We start from the raw sequence: 21,044 nt of genomic DNA on the forward strand, positions 1-21,044 counted from the left end.
TGAAACTCACCCCCACTTTAAGAAACGCACCCCCACCGTGTGAAACTAACCACTGACCATGCGAATCTCACCCCCAATTTATGAAACTCACACTGACCATGTGAAACTCAACACTCACCATGTGAAACTCACACCCACCATGTGAAACTCACCCCGGCCATTTGAAAGTCACCCCCACTGTGTGAAACTCATCCCCGCTTTATGAAACTCACCCCCTCTTTATGAAACTTAGACTCACCGTGTGAATCACACCCCACCGTTTGAAAGTCACCCGCACTGTGCTTAACTCACCCCCACTTTATGAAACTTGGACTCACCGTGTGAAACACACCCCCACCGTGTGAAACTCACCCCCTCCGTGTGAAACTCACCCACACTGTACTTAACTCACCTCCACTTTATGAAACTCACCCCCGCCTTGTGAAACTCAACCTCACCGTGTGAAAATCACCCCAACCGTGTGAAACTCACCCCCACCGTGTGAAACTCACTCTCACTTTATGAAACTCACACCCACTTTATTAAACTCACCCCCACTGTGTGAAACTCACCCGCCAAGTTTATCTCACCCCCACAATGTGAAACCCACCCTAACCGTGTGAAACTCACGCTCACCGTGTTAAACTCACCTCCACTTTATGAAACCCAGCCACACCATGTGAAACTCACCCCCACCCGTGTGAAACTCATCCCAACTTTAAGAAACTCACCCCCACGGTGTGAAACTAACCACTGACCATGTGAATCTCACCCCCAATTTATGAAACTCACCCTGACCGTGTGAAACTCACACCCACCATGTGAAACTCACACCCACTGTGTGAAACTCAGCCCCTCCACGTGAAACTCACCAGCACTGTGCTTAACTCACCCCCAATTCATGAAACTTAGACTCACCGTGTGAAACACACCCCCACCGTGTGAAACTCACCCTCTCCGTGTGAAACTCACCCACACTGTGCTTAACTCACCCCACATTATGAAACTTAGACTCACCTAGTGAAACACACCCCCACCGTGTGAAACTCATCCCCACCGTGTGAAACTGACCACCACTTTAAGAAACTCACCCCCACCGTGTGAAACTAACCACTGACCATGTGAATCTCACCCCCAATTTATGAAAGTCACCCTGACCGTGTGAAACTCACACCCACCATGTGAAACTCACACTCACCGTGTGAAACTCACCCCCACTTTATGAAACTCACCCTGACCAGGTGAAACTCACACCCACCATGTGAAACTCACACCCACCGTGTGAAACTCACCCCCAATTTATGAAACTCACCACTGACCGTGTGAAATCCACACCCACCACGTGAAACTCACACCCACCATGTGAAACTCACCCCCACTTTATGAAAATCACCACCACTGTGTGAAACTCACCCCCTCCATGTGAAACTCACCCGCAGTGCTTAACTCACCCCCACTTTATGAAATTTAGACTCACCGTGTGAAACACACCCCCACCGTGTGAAACTAACCACTGACCATGTGAATCTCACCCCCAATTTATGAAAGTCACCCTGACCGTGTGAAACTCACACCCACCATGTGAAACTCACACCCACCATGTGAAACTCACACTCACCGTGTGAAACTCACCCCCACTTTATGAAACTCACCCTGACCAGGTGAAACTCACACCCACCATGTGAAACTCACACCCACCGTGTGAAACTCACCCCCAATTTATGAAACTCACCACTGACCGTGTGAAATCCACACCCACCACGTGAAACTCACACCCACCATGTGAAACTCACCCCCACTTTATGAAAATCACCACCACTGTGTGAAACTCACCCCCTCCATGTGAAACTCACCCGCAGTGCTTAACTCACCCCCACTTTATGAAATTTAGACTCACCGTGTGAAACACACCCCCACCGTGTGAAACTCACCACCACTGCGTGAAACTCACCCTCATCATATGAAACTTACCAACACCATGTGAAACCCAACCACACTGTGAGAATCTCAACCCCACCGTGTGAAACTCACCCCCTCCCTGTGAAACTCACCCACACTGTGCTTAACTCACCCCCACTTTATGAAACTTAGACTCACCGTGTGAAACACACCCCCACCGTGTGAAACTCACCACCACCATGTGAAACTCACCCTCACCATGTGAAACTCACCAACACCGTGTAAAACCCAACCCCACCATGTGAATCACACTCCCACCGTTTGAAACTAACCCCCATTTTATGAAACACACTCCCACCCTGTAAAACTCACCCCCACCATGTGAAACACGCAACCACCTAATGAAACTCACCCCCTTTTATCAAACACACCCCCACCTTTTGAAACTCACTCCTACTTTATGAAACTCACTCCCCACTGTGTGAAACTAACCACTAACCAATTGAGTCTCACAGCCACTTTATGAAACTCACCCTGACCGTGTGAAACTCACACCCACCGTGTAAAACTCACCCCCTCCCTGTGAACTCACACCCACCATGTGAAACTCACACCCACTTTATGAAACCCACCCCCACCGGGTGAAACCCACCCCAACCGTGTGAAACTCAGCCCCACTTTATGAAACTCACCTCCCACCGTGTGAAACTAACCACTGACCATGTGAATCTCACCCCCACTTTATGAAACTCATCCTTACCGTGTGAAACTACCCCCCACTTTATGAAACTCACCCAGACCGTGTGAAACTCACACCCACCGTGTGAAACCCACCCCGACCATGTGAAACTCACCCCCACTTTATGAAACTCACCCAGACCGTGTGAAACTCACCCACTGTGTGAAACCCACACCGACTGTGTGAAACTCAACCCCATTTTATGAAACTCACCATGACCGTGTGAAACACACCCCCTATTTATGAAACTCATCCTGACCGTGTTAAACTCACCCCCACTTTATGAAACTCACCCTTACCGTATGAAACTCACCCCCACTTTATGAAACTCACCATGACCGTGTGAAACTCATCCCTCCGTGTGAAACTCACCCCCACCGTATGAAAATCACCCCAACGTGTGAAATTCACCCCCACCATGTGAAACTCACCCTCACTTTATGAAACTCACCCTCACTTTATGAAACTCACACCCACTTTATTAAACTCACCCCCACTGTGTGAAACTCACCCCACCAAGTTTATCTCACCCCCACAATGTGAAACCCACCCTAACCGTGTGAAACTCACCCCCACTTTATGAAACCCAGCTGGACCATGTGAAACTCACCCCCACGGTGTGAAACTAACCACTGACCATGTGAATCTCACCCCCAATTTATGAAACTCACCCTGACCGTGTGAAACTCACACCCACCGTGTGAAACTCACCCCCACTTTATGAAACTCACCACCACCGTGTGTAAATCACCCCCTCCGTGTGAAACTCACCCTCACTTTATGAAACTCACCCTCACTTTATGAAACTTAGACTCACCGTGTGAAACACACCCCCACTGTGTGAAACTCACCCGCACTGTGCTTAACTTACCCCCACTTTATGAAACTCAGACTCACCGTGTGAAACTCAACATCACCACGTGAAACTCACCAACACAATGTGAAACCCAACCCCACCCATGTGAATCACACTCCCATCGTTTGAAACTAACCCCCACATTATGAAACACACTCCCACCCTGTAAAACTCACCCCCACCATGTGAAACACACCCCCACTTTAAGAAAGTCACCCCCACCGTGTGAAACCCGCAACCACCTAATGAAACTCACCCCCTTTTCTCAAACACATCCCCACCTTGTGAAACTCACTCCTACTTTATGAAACTCGCCCCCACCGTGTGAAACTCACCCCCACTTTATGAAAATCACCCCCACCATGTGAAACTCACCCCCACCGATTAAAACTCAACCCTACCATGTGAAACTCACCCTGACCGTGTGAAACTCACCCCCACCATTTGAAACTCACCCTCACCGTGTGAAACTCACCAACACCGTGTGAAACCCAACCCCACCCGTGTGAATCACACTCCCATCGTTTGAAACTAACCCCCACTTTATGAAACACACTCCCACCCTGTAAAACTCACCCCCACCATGTGAAACACACCCCACTTTAAGAAAGTCACCCCCACCGTGTGAAACCCGCAACCACCTAATGAAACTCACCCCCTTTTCTCAAACACATCCCCACCTTGTGAAACTCACTCCTACTTTATGAAACTCACCCCCACCGTGTGAAACTCACCCCCACTTTATGAAAATCACCCCCACCATGTGAAACTCACCCCCACCGATTAAAACTCAACCCTACCATGTGAAACTCACCCTGACCGTGTGAAACTCACCCCCACCATTTGAAACTCACCCTCACCGTGTGAAACTCACCAACACTGTGTGAAACACACCCCCTCCGTGTAAATCTCAACCCCACTGTGTGAAACTAATCCCCACTTTATGAAACCCACCCTCACCGTTTGAATCTCACCCCCAGCGTGTGAAACACACCCCCACTTTATGAAACTCACCCCCACTCTTTGAAACTCAACCCAATCGTGTGAAACCCGCCCCTACTGTGTGAAACTCACCCTCACTTTATGAAACTCACCCTCACCATGAAACTCACCCCCACTTAATGAAACACACCCCCACTTTATGAAACTCACCCCCACTCTATGAAACTCAACCCAATCGTGTGAAACTCACACCCACCGTGTGAAACCCACCCCGACCGTGTGAAACTCACCCCCACTTTATGAAACACACCCGCACCGTGTGAAACTCACCCCCACTTTATGAAACTCACCATGACCGTGTGAAACTCACCCCCTATTTATGAAACTCATCCTGACCGTGTTAAACTCACCCCCACTTTATGAAACTCACCCTTACCGTGTGAAACTCACCCCCACTTTATGAAACTCACTATGACCGTGTGAAACTCACCCCCTCCGTGTGAAACTCACCCCCACCGTATGAAAATCACCCCAACCGTGTGAAGCTCACCCCCACCGTGTGAAACTCACCCTCACTTTATGAAACTCACCCTCACTTTATGAAACTCACACCCACTTTATTAAACTCACCCCCACTGTGTGAAACTCACCCCGCCAAGTTTATCTCACCCTCACAATGTGAAACCCACCCTAACCGTGTGAAACTCACGCTCACCGTGTGAAACTCACCCCCACTTTATGAAACCCAGCCGGACCATGTGAAACTCACCCCCACCATGTGAAACTCACCCCCACTTTATGAAACTCACCACCACTGTGTGAAACTCACCCCGTCCGTGTGAAACTCACCCGCACTGTGCTTAACTCACCCCCACTTTATGAAACTTAGACTCACCGTGTGAAACACACCCCCACCGTTTGAAACTCACCACCACCGTGTGAAACTCACCTGCACTGTACTTAATTTACCCCCACTTTATGAAACTTAGACTCACCATGTGAAACACACCCCCACCGTGTGAAACTCACCCCCTCCGTGTGAAACTCACCCACACTGTGCTTAACTCACCACAACTTTATGAAACTTAGACTCACCGTGTGAAACACATCCTCACCATGTGAAACTCACCCTCACCATGTGAAACTCACCAACACCGTGTGAAACCCAACCCCACCGTGTGAATCACACTCCCACCATTTGAAACTAACCCCCACTTTATGAAACACACTCCCAACCTGTAAAACTCACCCCCACCATGTGAAACACACCCTCACTTTAAGAAAGTCACTCCCACCATGTGAAACCCCCAACCACCTAATGAAACTCACCCCCTTTTATCAAACACACCCCACACCTTGTGAAACTCACCCCCACTTTATGAAACTCATCCCCACTGTGTGAAACTCACCCCCACTTTATGAAACTCAGCCCCACCATGTGAAACTCTCCCCCACTTTATGAAACTCATCCCCACTGTGTGAAACTCACACCCACTTTATGAAACTCAGCCCCACCATGTGAAACTCACCCCCACCGATTGAAACTCAACCCTACCATGTGAAACTCACCCTGACCGTGTGAAACACACCCCGTTTGAAACTCACCCTCACTGTGTGAAACTCACCAACACTGTGTGAAACCCACCCCCTCCGTGTAAATCTCAACCCCACTGTGTGAAACTAATCCCCACTTTATGAAACCCACCTTCACCATGTGAAACTTGCCTTCACTTTATGAAACTCACCACCACCGTGTGAAAACCACTGCCACCATGTGAAACTCACACCCACTTTATGAAACTCACCCCCACTGTGTGAAACTCACAGCCACTTTATGAAACTCAGCCCCACCATGTGAAACTCACTCCCACTTTATGAAACTCATCCCCACTGTGTGAAACTCTCCCCCACTTTATGAAACTCACCCCCACTGTGTGAAACTCACCCCCACTTTATGAAACTCAGCCCCACCATGTGAAACTCACCCCCACTTTATGAAACTCATCCCCACTGTGTGAAACTCTCCCCCACTTTATGAAACTCACCCCCACTGTGTGAAACTCACACCCACTTTATGAAACTCACCCCCCACTGTGTGAAACTAACCACTGACCAATTGATTCTCACACCCACTTTATGAAACTCACCCTTACCGTGTGAAACTCACCCCCACTTTATGAAACTCAGCCCCACAATGTGAAACTTTCCCTCACTTTATGAAACTCACCCCCCACCATGTGAAACTAACCACTGACCGTGTGAAACTCACACCCACCATGTGAAACTCACCCTGACCGTGTGAAACTCACCCTGACCGTGTGAAACTCACACCTACCGTGTGAAATTCACCCCCTCCGTGTGAACTCACACCCACCGTGTGAAACTCACACCCACTTTATGAAACCCACCCCGACCGTGTGAAACTCAGCCCCACTTTATGAAACTCACCTCCCACCGTGTGAAACTAACCACTGACCATTTGAATCTCGCCCCCACTTTATGAAACTCATCCTTACCGTGTGAAACTCCCCCCCACTTTATGAAACTCACCCAGACTGGGTGAAACTCACACCCACCGTGTGAAACCCACCCCGACCATGTGAAGGTCACCCCCACTTTATGAAACTGACCCCCCACCGTGTGAAACTCGCACCCACTTTATGAAACTCACCCTTACCGTGTGAAACTCACCCCCACTTTATGAAACTCACCATGACCGCGTGAAACTCACACCCACCGTGTGCAGCTCACCCCCACTTTATGAAACTCACCCCCCACCGTGTGAAACTCACACCCACTTTATGAAACTCACCCTTACCGTGTGAAACTCACCCCCACTTTATGAAACTCACCATGACCGCGTGAAACTCACACCCACCGTGTGAAACTCACCCCCTCCGTGTGAAACTCACCCCCACCGTATGAAACTCACCCCCTCCGTGTGAAACTCACACCCACTTTATGAAACTCACCCTTACCGTGTGAAACTCACCCCCACTTTATGAAACTCACCATGACTGCGTGAAACTCACATCCACCGTGTGAAACTCACCCCCTCCGTGTGAAACTCACCCCCACCGTATAAAACCCACCCCCACCATGTGAAACTCACCCCCTGCGTGTGAAACTCACACCCACAGTGTGAAACTCACACCCACTTTATGGAACTCACCCTGACCGTGTGAAACTCACCCCCACCCTGTGAAACTCACACCCACCGTGTGAAACTCACACCCACCGTGTGAAACTCAACCCCACTTTATGAAACTCACCCCCACTTTATGAAACTCACCCTGACCGTGTGAAACTCACCCCCACTTTATGAAATTCACCCTCACCATGTGAAACCCACCCCCACCATGTGAAACTCACCAACACCGTCTTAAACCCACCCCCACCGTTTGAATCTCACCCCCACCGTGTGAAACCAACCCCACTTTATGAAACCCACCCGCACCATGTGAAACTCACCCCCACCATGTGAAACTCACCCCCACTTTATGAAACTCACCCCCAGCGTGTGAAACACACCCCCACTTTATGAAACTCACCCCCACTCTATGAAAATCGACCCAATCGTGTGAAACCCGCCCCCACTGTGTGAAACTCACCCTCACTTTATGAAACTCACCCCCACCATGTGAAACTCACCCCCACTTTATGAAACTCACCCCCACTTAATGAAACTCACCCCCACTTTATGAAACTCACCCCCACCGTGTGAAACTCACCCACACCATGTGAAATTCACCCTGACCATGTGAAACTCACCCCCACTTTATGAAACTGACCCCCACCGTGTGAAACTCGCCCCCACTTTATGAAACTCACCCCCACTTTATGAAACTCACCCCCACTGTGTGAAACGGACTCTCACCAGGTGAAACTCACTCTCACCAGGTGAAACTCACTCCCGATTGTGTGAAACTCACACCCACTTTGTGAAACTCACCCCTAATGTCTGAAACTCAAGTAGCGGAAACAACTGTTCAGTGTCTACCCTGTCAAACCCCCTCAGAACCTTATATGTTTCTGTAACGAATTAATTAATTAATTAATTAATTAATTAATATATAATACATTACAATATATAACCTATATATTATAGTATAATATAAAATATAATAATATATGATATATAATATATACTAACTAATAACTCATTAATTAATAATGATTAATTAATTAATTAGTAATAATCTTGTTGTAAAAGAACCGTTAGGAATGAATGACCATAATATGATGGAATGTTACATTATGTTTGAAACTAATTCACTCTGAAGCAAGGGCGTTAAAGTTGAATAAAGGAATTTATGAAGGCATGAGGGACAAATTAGCTGAGGTGGATTGGGCAAATACATTAAAAGGTTTGACTGTACATGGGCAATGGATGGTCTTCAAAGAACTATTACATAGCTTACAGCACCTATACATTCCTTCAAGGTGCAAAAACCCAAAAAAGTCAGTCAACTGTGCTGACAAAGGAAGTTAAGGATTGTATAAGATTAAAAGAAAAGGCTTATAAAGTTGCCAGAAGTAGTAGTAAACCTGAGGATTGGGAGGTTTTTAGAATACAGCAAAGGAAGAGCAAGAAACTGTTAAAGAAAGGGAGAATAGAATATGAATGCAATCTAGCAAAAATCATAAAAACGTACTGTAAAAGCTTCTATAGGTATGAAAAAAGGAAGCATTTGAATAAGACAAATGTGGGTCTATTACAGGCAGAGTCAGGAGAATTCATAATGGGGAACAGAGAAATGGCAGAGAAACTAAATGATTACTTTGTGTCTGTTTTCTCTGAGGAAGATACAGGAAATCTCCCAGATTTAGAGATCCAAGGGACTAGGGAGAATGAGGAGTTGATGGAAATTAGTATAAGTAAGAAGGTTGTATTGGAGAAATTAATGGGACTGAAAGTTGATAAGTCCCCTGGACCTGATATTCTGCATCCCAGAGTGTTGAAAGAGGTTGCTATAGAGATAGAGGATCCTTGGTGATCATTTTCCAAAATTCTATAGATTCTGGAATGGTTGCTGCAGATTGGAAAGTGGCAAATGTCACTCCACTATTTAGGAAGGGAGGGAGAGAGAAAACAGGGAACTACAGACCTGTTAGCCTTACACCAGTAGTAGAGAAAATGTGTGAACCTATTATAAAGGATGTGATAAATGGATACTTGTGCAATCATGATCTACTTGGACAATCATGATCTGATTGGGCATAGTCAGCATGGATTTGTGAATGGGAAATCATGTTTGACGATCTTGTTGGATGTTACTAACAAAATTGATAAAGGAAAGTCGATGGATGTAGTGTACTTGGATTTTCAGAAGGATTTGATAAAGTCCCCCAGAGCAGGTTGATCAGCAAAATAAAAGCACAAGGGGTAGGAGGCAACGTCGTGGCATGGATTAAGGATTGGCTAACAGGCAGAAAACAGAGAGTAGGAATAAATGGGTCATTCTCGCATTGGCAGGTTGTGACTGGCGGGGTATCGCAATCATCAGTACATAAGCCACTGAAAGTTGACATGCAGGTGCAAGGGGGTTTCAGAAAAGGCTTTGGCCTTTTTGCCCTTTGGTATTGGGAGCTCTTCTATGGTTGTTTGTTCTCCTTTGAAGGGGCTTCAGTGCCGAACATTGGGAACTTAAAGAGGTGATGGCTGCAACCAGTCAAGCCCCAAACCAGGGGGTACATAACACCTTTAGGGTGGCGGTGAAAGACAGTGAAGGAAATACACCCATTTACTGTGCCTTCTTCATTAAAAGAATCCTTTTGGAGTCGTGTGAACCTGAAGCCGCGGAGATCTACTGTGTGCAGGACTTCCCCAGCGCTGGATACTTCGATGTGACCTTCAAGAATGTTGCTGCCTGCGTCAAGTTCCTGAAGGTGTTCAAGGAGAAGAGAGACCGGCCACAGATGAGGATCCTCACGGTGGAGTCGCTCTTTGCTCTGCCGTCACAATGGGACCGTGTGGTGACTGTGCATCTCAACAACCCCCACGTCCCTGCCGTCGATGTGCTCACCTTCCTCGCCAGGTGCATCGAGGTCAAAGACGCCTTTGGGATTTGGACCAGCAAACGCCAGGTCAAGGTCACGCTCAAGGCAGTCAGGGAGCAATCCTCCACCCTCCTTCCAGCTTCGCTATTGGGGGAAGCCGTGGCTACCTTATCTATGTTGGGAAGCCCAAACTTTGTCGCTCATGTGGCAAGTCTGGTCATGTGGCGGCCAAATGCAGCACCTTCCTCTGCAAGAACTACAAGCAGGAAGGGCACCAGACAAAGCACTGCAAACAGACTAAGAGCTGCAACCTGTGGCAAGGCAGGTCACCTCTACAGGACCTGCCCCAAACACTGCCTCACTTATGCACAGGCAGCCAAAGCCAACGAGGGGGAAGCAGATGAAATGGTCAGTCACTACTATGAAGAATACTTGCAAACCTCCAACCACCAAGGCCCCCAGGGAGTAAAATGGGACAAAGGAGGACACAGAGAGAGACAAGGTGGAGGATAAGATTGAGGCAGCAGACGGCTAAACAACTGCACTGCCCCCTGAACCTCCCACTCCTCAACAGAGCGAATCAATGGAGGAGGAGACAACAGACAATCAGCAGGGGGAGTGGCAGCTGGTGAAGAGAGCCAAAAGGAAGAACGGGCTAAGAAGGGACCAAGCCATTTCCCAGACAAGTGGCAAGAGGCGTCTCCCATCCAACACGGATGACAGGGGCAGTTGCTCTTTGGACGAAGAAGTGCAAGGGCGGCACCTACAGAAGAAGCAGCAAAGCTCTAGGGAGTTGGAGGACGTGACACCTGAACTCCAGAACATTGGAGACAATGAGGAGACCAGCGCACCCCAATTTTGCCCACAACTCGAAGAGGCCAGCGCACCCCTGGCCCAGGAATCCAGGAGCAGTGAGACGCTCAGCGCACCCCAGCCCCAGGAATCTGGGAGCAGTGAAGCGCTCAGCGCACCATAGCTCTGGGAAGCCAGGAGCAGCAATGCCCCAGAGGGGGAATGGATTGGAGAGACTTCTCCAACAGAGAACATTTCAAACCTCACTCCTTGCACAAACACCCAGGTGCCACCTGAGCGGAACATCTCCAATGTTTGAACCAATGGTTCAGGACAGTTTCCTCAGCCCATCTAAAGTGAGGCAATTTGTGAACACTATAGGTATGCAGGATCAGACCAAAGGCCTGGAACTCTCAAAGACAACAGGTTTGGTAAGTGACAAAATGGTGTAAAAATGGGGATAAAGATTGTATCCATAAATGTGCGTAGCATTTAATTTACTACGCGATGTGTTGCAACCTTGGATTACCTTGCCAAGGTCAAAGCTAACCTGCTGTTTCTGCAGGAGTGTGCAATACCGCACCTCAGCTCCTACAGGCGATGGTCACAATGGTTGCCCCATGGGCCATAGATCTGGTCGGGAAGAAACGACTCACGTTCCTCCGGCCTGGTTATTCTGCTGCAGGGAGGCAACTTCACCGTCTCCGAGGTTAAGGAGGTGGTGGGCGGGCGCCTCCTCATAGCAGACGTAATGTACAAGAATGCTCCACTCCGGTTAATTAACGTGTACGCCCCGGCAGAAAAGGGTGAGTGGCTGGCGGTCTTTCAGCAGCTCCCACTGCTGCTGGCGACCTCCAGGCCGGTCATTCTGGGCGGTGACTTCAACTGCATCATCGATGCGGCTGGATGATCCGGCAGGGCTAACAGCAGATTGGACCAGATCCCTGATGGAAACGGTAAAGGATGCCAAGCTGCACGATATCTTCAGCAACCCTACAGATGGAGCGCAGCGGGGATACACCTGGCCACAGCCAGACAGGTTCATCTGTTCCAGGATACACTTCCTGTTTGTCTCCCGTGTGTTCACCTTCAGATCCACCGACTTCAAGCCAGTGTTCTTCTCTGACCACTGCCTCCTGCTGGCTGACTGTCACAGGAAGACCAGAGGGTTGGCAGAGGGACATGGAAGCTGAATGTGCAACTGCTGACCCCAGAGAACACTGAGGAACTCAAGAGGGATCACAAAGGTTGGAAAACCGTGTAATCCCTCTTTGAGTCCCTGACACACTGGTGGGAAGGATCAATGAAAACATCAAGAGGTTTTTCATCCTCAAAGGCATCCAGAAAGCTAGAAAGGAACAGAGGGAAATGTCCTGACTCCAGAAAAACATGCAGAATCTGCTCCGGCTGTAGTCGATGGGGGTCGATGTCAAGGAGGAACTCCAAGAGGTGAAGAGCCAGCAAGCCTCACTCTTTGCCTTGGAGGCCTCCAAGATCATTTTCCGGTCCAGAGTCCGCTCCGTGGAGCAGGATGAGACGTGCTCACGTTTCTTCTTCCGAAAGGTACACAGAGAGAGCTCTGTGATCAGCAGCCTGAAGGAAGAAGACGGCTCAGTAAAGTCATCGCAGTCCGACATTTTGAGGATCAGCAAATCCTTTTATGCCGGATTGTATGACGTGAAGCCCACAGACAGCACGGCCTCCCAGTCCTTCCTGTTCTTTATCACGGAGGTCTTAGACAACAGTATTCAGGGGAGCCTGGACAAACCGCTAACTCCTGACGAACTGACTAAGGCCCTTGAGTCCTTCTAGAAAAGTAAGACTCCCGGAAGCGACGGCTTACTGGCAGAGTTGTATTTGGCTCTGTGGGACTGGATCGGCCCAGACCTGCTAGAAGTGTACGAGAGTATGCTCCTGGCCGGCAGCATGTCAGAATCCATGAGGAGAGGCATCATCACCCTCATCTACAAGCACAAGGGGGAAAGGGAGGAAATTAGAAATTAGCGACCCATCTCAATGTTAAATGTGGACTATCAGATTCTGGCCAAGGTCATCTCCAGTCAGGTCAGGTCTGCTCTGGACTTGGTGATCCACCCTGACCAGACCTGTGCTGTACCCGGCAGGAAGATCTCTGACAGCCTCGCGCTGCTCAGGGACGATTGCCTCTGTGCAGGACAGGGGTGTGGACACCTGCCTCATCAGCCTGGACCAGGAGAAGGCCTTTGACAGAATATCGCACACCTACATGGTGGATGTGTTTGTAGATGAGGGTGATGATGCCTTTCCTCATGGATTCTGACATGCTGCCAGCCAGAAGCATACTCTCGTACACTTCTAGCAGGTCTGGGCCGATCCAGTCCCACTGAGCCGAATACAACTCCACCGGCAAGCCGTCACTTCCGGGTGTCTTACTCTTCTCGAAGGGCTCAAGGGCCTTAGTCAGTTCGTCAGGAGTTAGCGGTTTGTCCAGGCTCTCCCGGGTACTGTCGTCTAAGACCTCCGTGATAGAGGACAGGAAGTACTGGGAGGCCGTGCTGTCTGTGGGCTTCACGTCATACAATCCAGCATAAAAGGATTTTCTGATCCTCAAAATGTCGGACTGCGATGACTTTACTGAGCCGTCTTCTTCCTTCAGGCTGCTGATCACAGAGATCTCTCTGTGTACCTTTTGGAAGAAGAAACGTGAGCACGTGTCATCCTGCTCCATGGAGCGGACTCTGGACCGGAAGATGATCTTGGAGGCCTCTGAGGCAAAGAGCGAGGCTTGCTGGCTCTTCACCTCTTGGAGTGCCTCCTTGACATCGTTCCCCCATCGACTGCAGCCGGAGCAGGTTCTGCATGTTTTTCTGGTGTCGGGACATTTCCCTCTGTTCCTTTCTAGCTTTCTGGACACCTTTGAGGATGAAAAACCTCTTGATGTTTCGCTTGATCGCTTCCCACCAGTGTGTCAGGGACTCAAAGAGGGGTTTCACAGTTCTCCAACCTTTGTCATCCCTCTTGAGTTCCTCAATGTTCTCTGGGGTCAGCAGTTGCACGTTTAGCTTCCATGTCCCCCTGCCAACCCTCTCGTCTTTCTGTAACTGACAGTCAGCCAGTAGGAGGCAGTGGTCAGAGAAGAACAGAGAAGATGGACCCGTCTGGCCGCGGACAGGTGTATCTACGCTGCGCTCCGTCAGCAGGGTTGCTGAAGATGTCGTGCAGCTTTCCTGTTTCCATCAGGGATCTGGACATGGCATCCAATCTGCTGTCGGCCCTGCTGGATCGTCCAGCCGCATCGATGATGCAGTTGAAGTTACCGCCCAGAATGACCGGCCTGGAGGTCGCCAGCAGCAGTGGGAGCTGCTGAAAGACCAGCAGCCGCTCAGCCTTTTGTGCCGGGGCGTACACGTTAATTAACCGGAGTGGAGCGTTCTTGTACATTACGTCTGCTACCAGGAGGCGCCCGCCCACCACCTCCTTAATCTACCAAACCTGTTGTCTTTGAGAGTTCCAGACCTTTGGTCTGCTCCTTCATACCCATAGTATTCACAAATTGTCTCACTTTGGGTGAGCTGAGGAAACCGTCCTGAACGACCCCATTGGAGATGTTCCGCTCAGATGGCATCTGGGGGTTCGTGCAAGGAATGAGGTTTGAATTGTTCTCTGTTGGAGAAGTCTCTCCGATCCTCTTCCCCTCTGGGGCGTTGCTGCTCCCGGCTTCCTGGAGCTGGGGTGCGCTGGGCACTTCACTGCTCCTGGATTCCTGGGCCAGGGGTGGGCTGGCCTCTTCAAATTGAGGGCGAAGTTGGGGTGCGCTGGTCTCATTGTCTCCAATGTTCTGGAGCTCGGGTGTCTCCTCCTCCAGCTCCCTAGAGCTTTGCCACTTCTTCTGTGGGTGCCGCCCTGGCCCTTTTTCGTCCGAAGAGCTGCTGCCCTTGTCATCCGTGTCGGATGGGAGACGCCTCTTGCCACCTGTCTGGGAAGTGGCTTGGTCCCTTCTTAGCCCATTCTTCCTTTTGGTTCTCTTCACCAGCTGCCACTCCCCTTGCTGATTTTCCGCTGCTTCCTCCTCCATTGATTCGCTCTCCTGAGGAGTGGGAGGTTCAAGGGGCAGTACAGTTGTTTGGCTGTCTGCTGTCTCAATCTTTTCCTCCACCTTGTCTCTCTCTGCCTTCTCCTTTGTCCCATTTTACTCCCTGGAGGCCTTGGTGGTTGGAGGGTTGCAAGTGTCCTTGGCAGTAGTGACACTGACCATTTCATCTGCTTCCCCCTCGTTGGCTTTGGCTACCTGTACATAAGTGAGGCAGTGTTTGGGGGAGGTCCTGTAGAGGTGGCCTGCCTCGCCACACAGGTTGCAGCACTTAGTCTGTTTGCAGTCCTTTGTCTGGCGCCCTCCCTGCTTAAAATTCTTGCAGAGGACAGCACTGCAGTTGGCCGCCTCATGGCCAAATTTGCCACATGAGCGACAAAGTTTGGGCTTCCCAGCTTAGACAAGGTAGCCCCGGCTTCCCCCGATAGCGAAGCTGGAAGGAGGGTGGAGGATTGCTCCCTTACCATCCGCCTTCAGTGTGACCTCGAAGGTGTCTTTAACCTCGGTGCAGTTCCCAACCTTGTCGACGTACCTGGCGAGGAAGGTGAGCACATCGGCGACAGAGTCGTGGGGGTTGTAGAGATGCACAGTCACCACACGGTCCCATTGTGACGGCAGAGCAAAGAGCGACTCCACCGTGAGGATTCTCATCTGTGGCTGGTCTCTCTTCTCCTTGAACACCTTCAGGAACTTGACACAGTCAGCAACATTCTTGAAGGTCACATCGAAGTATCCAGCGCTGGGGAGGTCTGCCGACTGTAGATCTCCACGGCTTCAAATCCACAGGACTCCAAAAGGATTCTCTTAATGAAGAAGGCACAGTCAATGGGTGTACCTCCTTCAACAACAAAAATAGAAATGCCTGGAAAAACTCAGCAGTTCTGACAGCATCTGCGGAGAGGAATACAGTTGACGTTTCGAGTCCAAATGACTCTTCATCAGAATGCCTTCACTGTCTTTCACCGCCACCCTAATGGTGTTATGTGTCCCCTGGTTTGGGGCTCATCTGGTTGCAGCCATCACCTCTTTAAATTTCCAATGTTTGGCACTGAAGCCCATTCAAAGGAGAACAAACAACCACAGAAGAGCCTCCAATACCAAAGGGCAAAAAGGCCAAAGCCTTTGCTGAAACCCCCAATAAAAGAAGTGATACCCACAGAAATACACTTACACATATGGAGAAACGACCATGATCATGGTCTCTCCCCTGCGAGGTAAAAACTGATAAGAACAGATATTACTCTTGATCTTAACCAAAAGCCTTAAAAACATTTGGGGAAAGTTTCACATAAAAGCCCCTTTCCCCGCACGTTAATAACTTGAATCTATTTTTGATTTGTAAATCAGGACAGAATGCAAACACAGTCCCCCTCTACCACAAATTTTGCAGTGAAGTATCCCACATTAAGGGACATTACAGGCATCAGCACACCCAGAGTACATTGCGATAGCCCTCATCATGGGAGCACGACCTTCGTGATCATTGTTTCTCCCCTGCCAGGTAAATATATTTCTCTCTCCTCCATCCCCACCCCCTTTCTGATCCCCCTTTTTTCCAATAATTTATATAGATTTTTCTTTTCCCACCTATTTCCATTATTTTTAAATGTATTTCCATCCATTGTTTTATCTCTACCTTTTAGCCTATTTCGATCCCTTCCCCCCACCCCACCCCCACTAGGGCTATCTGTACCTTGCTCGTCCTGCTTTCTACCCTTAATTAGCACATTCCTTAGATAATATCACCACCTTCAACACCTCTTTGTTCTTTTGTCTATGACATCTTTTGGTTATCTCCACCTATTACTGGCCCTCTATCCAGCTCTAGCGGTCCCACCCCCCCTTAAACCAGCTTATATTTCACCTCTTTTCTATTCTTCCTTAGTTCTGTTGAAGAGTCCAAACATTAACTGTGTTCCTCTCTGCAAATGCTGTCAGACCTGCCGAGTTTTTCAAGATATTTTTATTTTTGTTTTTGATTTTTTTTTTGGAAAAATATACTTTATTCATAAAATATCTGGAAGAACATTCCAAATCATTTCAAAATCACCATCACAAAAGTACAATCAGGTTCAACTTTTACAATGTGTATCACGAGGTGCATCAATACAATAAATGAATATGACAATCATTTGCAGACATTCATTTTGAGCTGTACAGCCCGAGGGGCTCTAAACAGTTCCCAGTCCCTCAGTGTACTGTGGCAGAAAGGTCTTAGACAGCGACCCTTCCCCATTGCGCCTTTGCGGCGGCTGCCCCAAGCTTTAGTGTGTCCCTCAGCACATAGTCCTGGACTTTGGAATGTGCCAGTCCGCAACACTCAGTCGGGGACAACTCTTTGCGCTGGAAGAACAACAAGTTTCGGGCAGACCAAAGAGCGTCTTTCACCGAGTTGATGATCCTCCAGCTGCAGTTGATGTTTGTCTCGGTGTGTGTCCCTGGGAACAGCCCGTAGAGCACAGAGTCCTGTGTCACAGAACTGCTCATGATGAACCTCGACAAAAACCACTGCATCTCTCTCCAGACCTTCTTTGCAAAGGCACAATCTACAAGGAGGTGAACAACGGTCTCGTCCCCACCACAGTCACCTCGAGGGCAACGTGCTGAGGAGGTGAGATTCCTGGCGTGTAGGAAGGACCTGACGGGGAGGGCCTTTCTCACCACCAGCCAAGCTACATCTTGGTGCTTGTTGGAAAGTTCTGGCGATGAGGCATTCTGCCAAATGACTTTGACAGTCTGCTCGGGGAACCATCCAACAGGATCCACCATCTCCTTTTCCCTCTAAGAGGTTATGTGCCTGATGGTGTTCAAAGCTGTTTCCCTGCATAAATTTTTCCACGAGAGACAGGTGGTACGGCACGGTCCATCTACTTGTAGCGTTCCGCGGCAGCGTGGAACCCATCCTTCGCAACACCGGGGACAGGTAGAACCTCAGCATGTAGTGACACTTGGTGTTTGCGTACTGAGGGTCTACGCACTGCTTGATGCAGCCACACACAAAGGTGACCATCAGTATGAGGGCGATGTTGGGCACGTTTTTTCCCCCCTTTATCTAGAGGTTTGTACATCGTGTCCCTGTGGACACGATCCATTTTCGACCTCCAGATAAAGCGGAAGATGGCTCGGGTGATTGCCATCACGCAGGAGTGTGGAATGGGCCAGACCTGCACCACGTACAGCAACAGCGAGAGTGCCTCACACCTGATGACCAGGTTCTTACCCGCAATGGAGAGGGAGCGTCGCTCCCACATGCCCAGTTTCCTTTTCACCATAGACACTCGCTCCTTCCAGTTTCTAACGCATGCCCCGGTCCCTCCGAACCATATCCCCAGCACCTTCAGGCCGTCAGCCCTGACGGTGAAGGGGACAAAGGATCTGTCAGCCCAGTTCCCGAAGAACATGGCCTTGCTCTTCCCACGATTTACCTTGGCTCCTGAGGCCAGTTCAAACTGGTCGCAGATGTGGATCAGTCTCCGCACCGACAGCGGATCCGAGCAGAAGACGGCGACATCGTCCATGTACAGGGAGGCTTTGATCTGAGTGCCTCCACTGCCTGGGATCGTCACTCCTCTTATGCCCAGATCCTTCCCGATGGACTCAGCAAAGGGTTCTATGCAACACACGAAAAGAACAGGCGAGAGAGGACAGCCATGCCTGACTCCAGATTTAATAGGAAAGCTATCTGATTCCCACCCATTGATTGAGACTGCGCTACTGATGCTAGCGTAGAGCAGTTGGATCCATTTGCAAATTCCCTCCCCAAACCCCATTTTGGAAAGCACATCCACCATGTAGGTGTGCGATATTCTGTCAAAGGCCTTCTCCTGATCCAGGCTGATGAGGCAGGTGTCCATACCCCTGTCCTGCACATAGGCAATCGTATCCCTGAGCAACGCGAGGCCGTCAGAGATCTTCCTGCCCGGCACAGTGCAGGTCTGGTCAGGGTGGATCACCAACTCCAGGGCAGATTTGACCCGATTGGCGATGACCTTGGACAGAATCTTATAGTCCACATTCAACAGTGAAATGGGTCGCCAATTTCTAATTTCCTCCCTTTCCCCCTTGTGCTTGTAGATGAGGGTGATAATGCCTTTCCTCATGGATTCTGACATACTGCCGGCCAGGAGCATACTCTCGTACACTTCTAGCAGGTCTGGGCCGATCCAGTCCCACAGAGCCAAATACAACTCCGCTGGCAAGCCGTCGCTTCCGGGAGTCTTACTCTTCTCGAAGGACTCAAGGGCCTTAGTCAGTTCGTCAGGAGTTAGAGGTTTGTCCAGGCTCTCCCGTGTACTGTTGTCTAAGACCTCCGTGCTAGAGGACAGGAAGTATTGGGAGGCCGTGCTGTCTGTGGGCTTCACGTCATACAATCCGGCATAAAAGGATTTGCTGATCCTCAAAATGTCGGACTGTGATGACTTTACTGAGCCGTCTTCTTCCTTCAGGCTGCTGATTACAGAGCTCTCTCTGTGTACCTTTTGGAAGAAGAAAAGTGAGCACGTGTCAACCTGCTCCACGGATCGGACTCTGGAACGGAAGATGATCTTGGAAGCCTCCGAGGCAAAGAGCGAGGCTTGCTGGCTCTTCACCTCTTGGAGTTCCTCCTTGACATCGACCCCCATCGACTACAGCCGGAGCAGATTCTGCATGTTTTTCTGGAGTTGGGACATTTCCCTCTGTTCCTTTCTAGCTTTCTGGGTGCCTTTGAGGATGAAAAACCTCTTGATGTTTCCCTTGATCGCTTCCCACCAGTGTGTCAGGGACTCAAAGAGGGGTTTCATGGTTCTCCAACCTTTGTAATCCCTCTTGAGCTCCTCAATGTTCTCTGGGGTCAGCAGTTGCAAGTTTAGCTTCCATGCCCCCCTGCCCACCCTCTGGTCCTTCTCTAAGTGGCAGTCAGCCAGTAGGAGGCAGTGGTCAGAGAAGAACATCGGCTTGACATCGGTGGTTCTGACTGCGAACGCTCGGGACACAAACAGGAAGTCTATCCTGGAACGGATGGACCCGTCTGGCTGCGACCAGGTGTATCTTCGCTGCACTCCGTCTGCAGGGTTGCTGAAGACGTCGTGCAGCTTCGCATCCTTTACTGTTTCCATCAGGGATCGAATAATATACATTCAAATAACGTATAAACAATAATACACAATTGAATTAGAAAAATCAGTTTTACTCTTTGTTCTCTTTTGTATGAGATATTAGTAAAGGTCCAATCTGCTGTCGGCCCTGCTGGATCGTCCAGCCGCATCGATGATGCAGTTGAAGTCACCGCCCAGAATGACCAGCCTGGAAGTCGCCAGCAGCAGTGGGAGCTGCTGAAAAACCTCCAGCCGCTCAGCCCCTTGTGACGGGGCGTACACGTTAATTAACCGGAGTGGAGCATTCTTGTACATTACGTCTGCTACGAGGAGGTGCCCGCCCACCACCTCCTTAACCTGGGAGACGGTGAAGTTGCCTCCCCGCAGCAGAATACCCAGGCCGGAGGAACGAAAGTCGTTTCCGCCCGACCAGATCGATGGCCCATGGGACCACCATCGTGACCATTGCCTGTAGGAGCTGAGGTGCAGTATCGCACACTCCTGCAGAAACAACAGGTCAGCTTTGACCTTGGCAAGGTAGTCCAAGGTCGCAACACATTGCGTAGTAGATTTAATGCTACGCACATTTATGGATACAATCCTTACACCCATTTTAAAGCATTTATTCTCTTACCAAACCTGTTGTCTCTGAGAGTCCCAGACCTTTGGTCTGCTCCTTCATACCCATAGTGT

At 49.6% G+C, this 21,044-nt stretch overlaps 1 protein-coding gene and 1 non-coding gene across 6 annotated transcripts in view; one reads left to right on the forward strand and one right to left on the reverse strand.

Moving 5' to 3' along the window:
• Positions 1–21,044, forward strand: part of LOC144695253 (uncharacterized) — a 612,706-nt gene that overhangs the window by 293,734 nt on the left and 297,928 nt on the right. The window lies entirely within an intron of this gene.
• Positions 16,621–16,785, reverse strand: LOC144696194 (U1 spliceosomal RNA). Its single transcript, XR_013580108.1, has one exon. It is a non-coding gene; the product is annotated as a U1 spliceosomal RNA (small nuclear RNA).

Source organism: Cetorhinus maximus, chromosome 21 (assembly GCF_964194155.1).
Source record: "Cetorhinus maximus chromosome 21, sCetMax3.hap1.1, whole genome shotgun sequence".
NCBI classification, from domain to species: domain Eukaryota; kingdom Metazoa; phylum Chordata; class Chondrichthyes; order Lamniformes; family Cetorhinidae; genus Cetorhinus; species Cetorhinus maximus.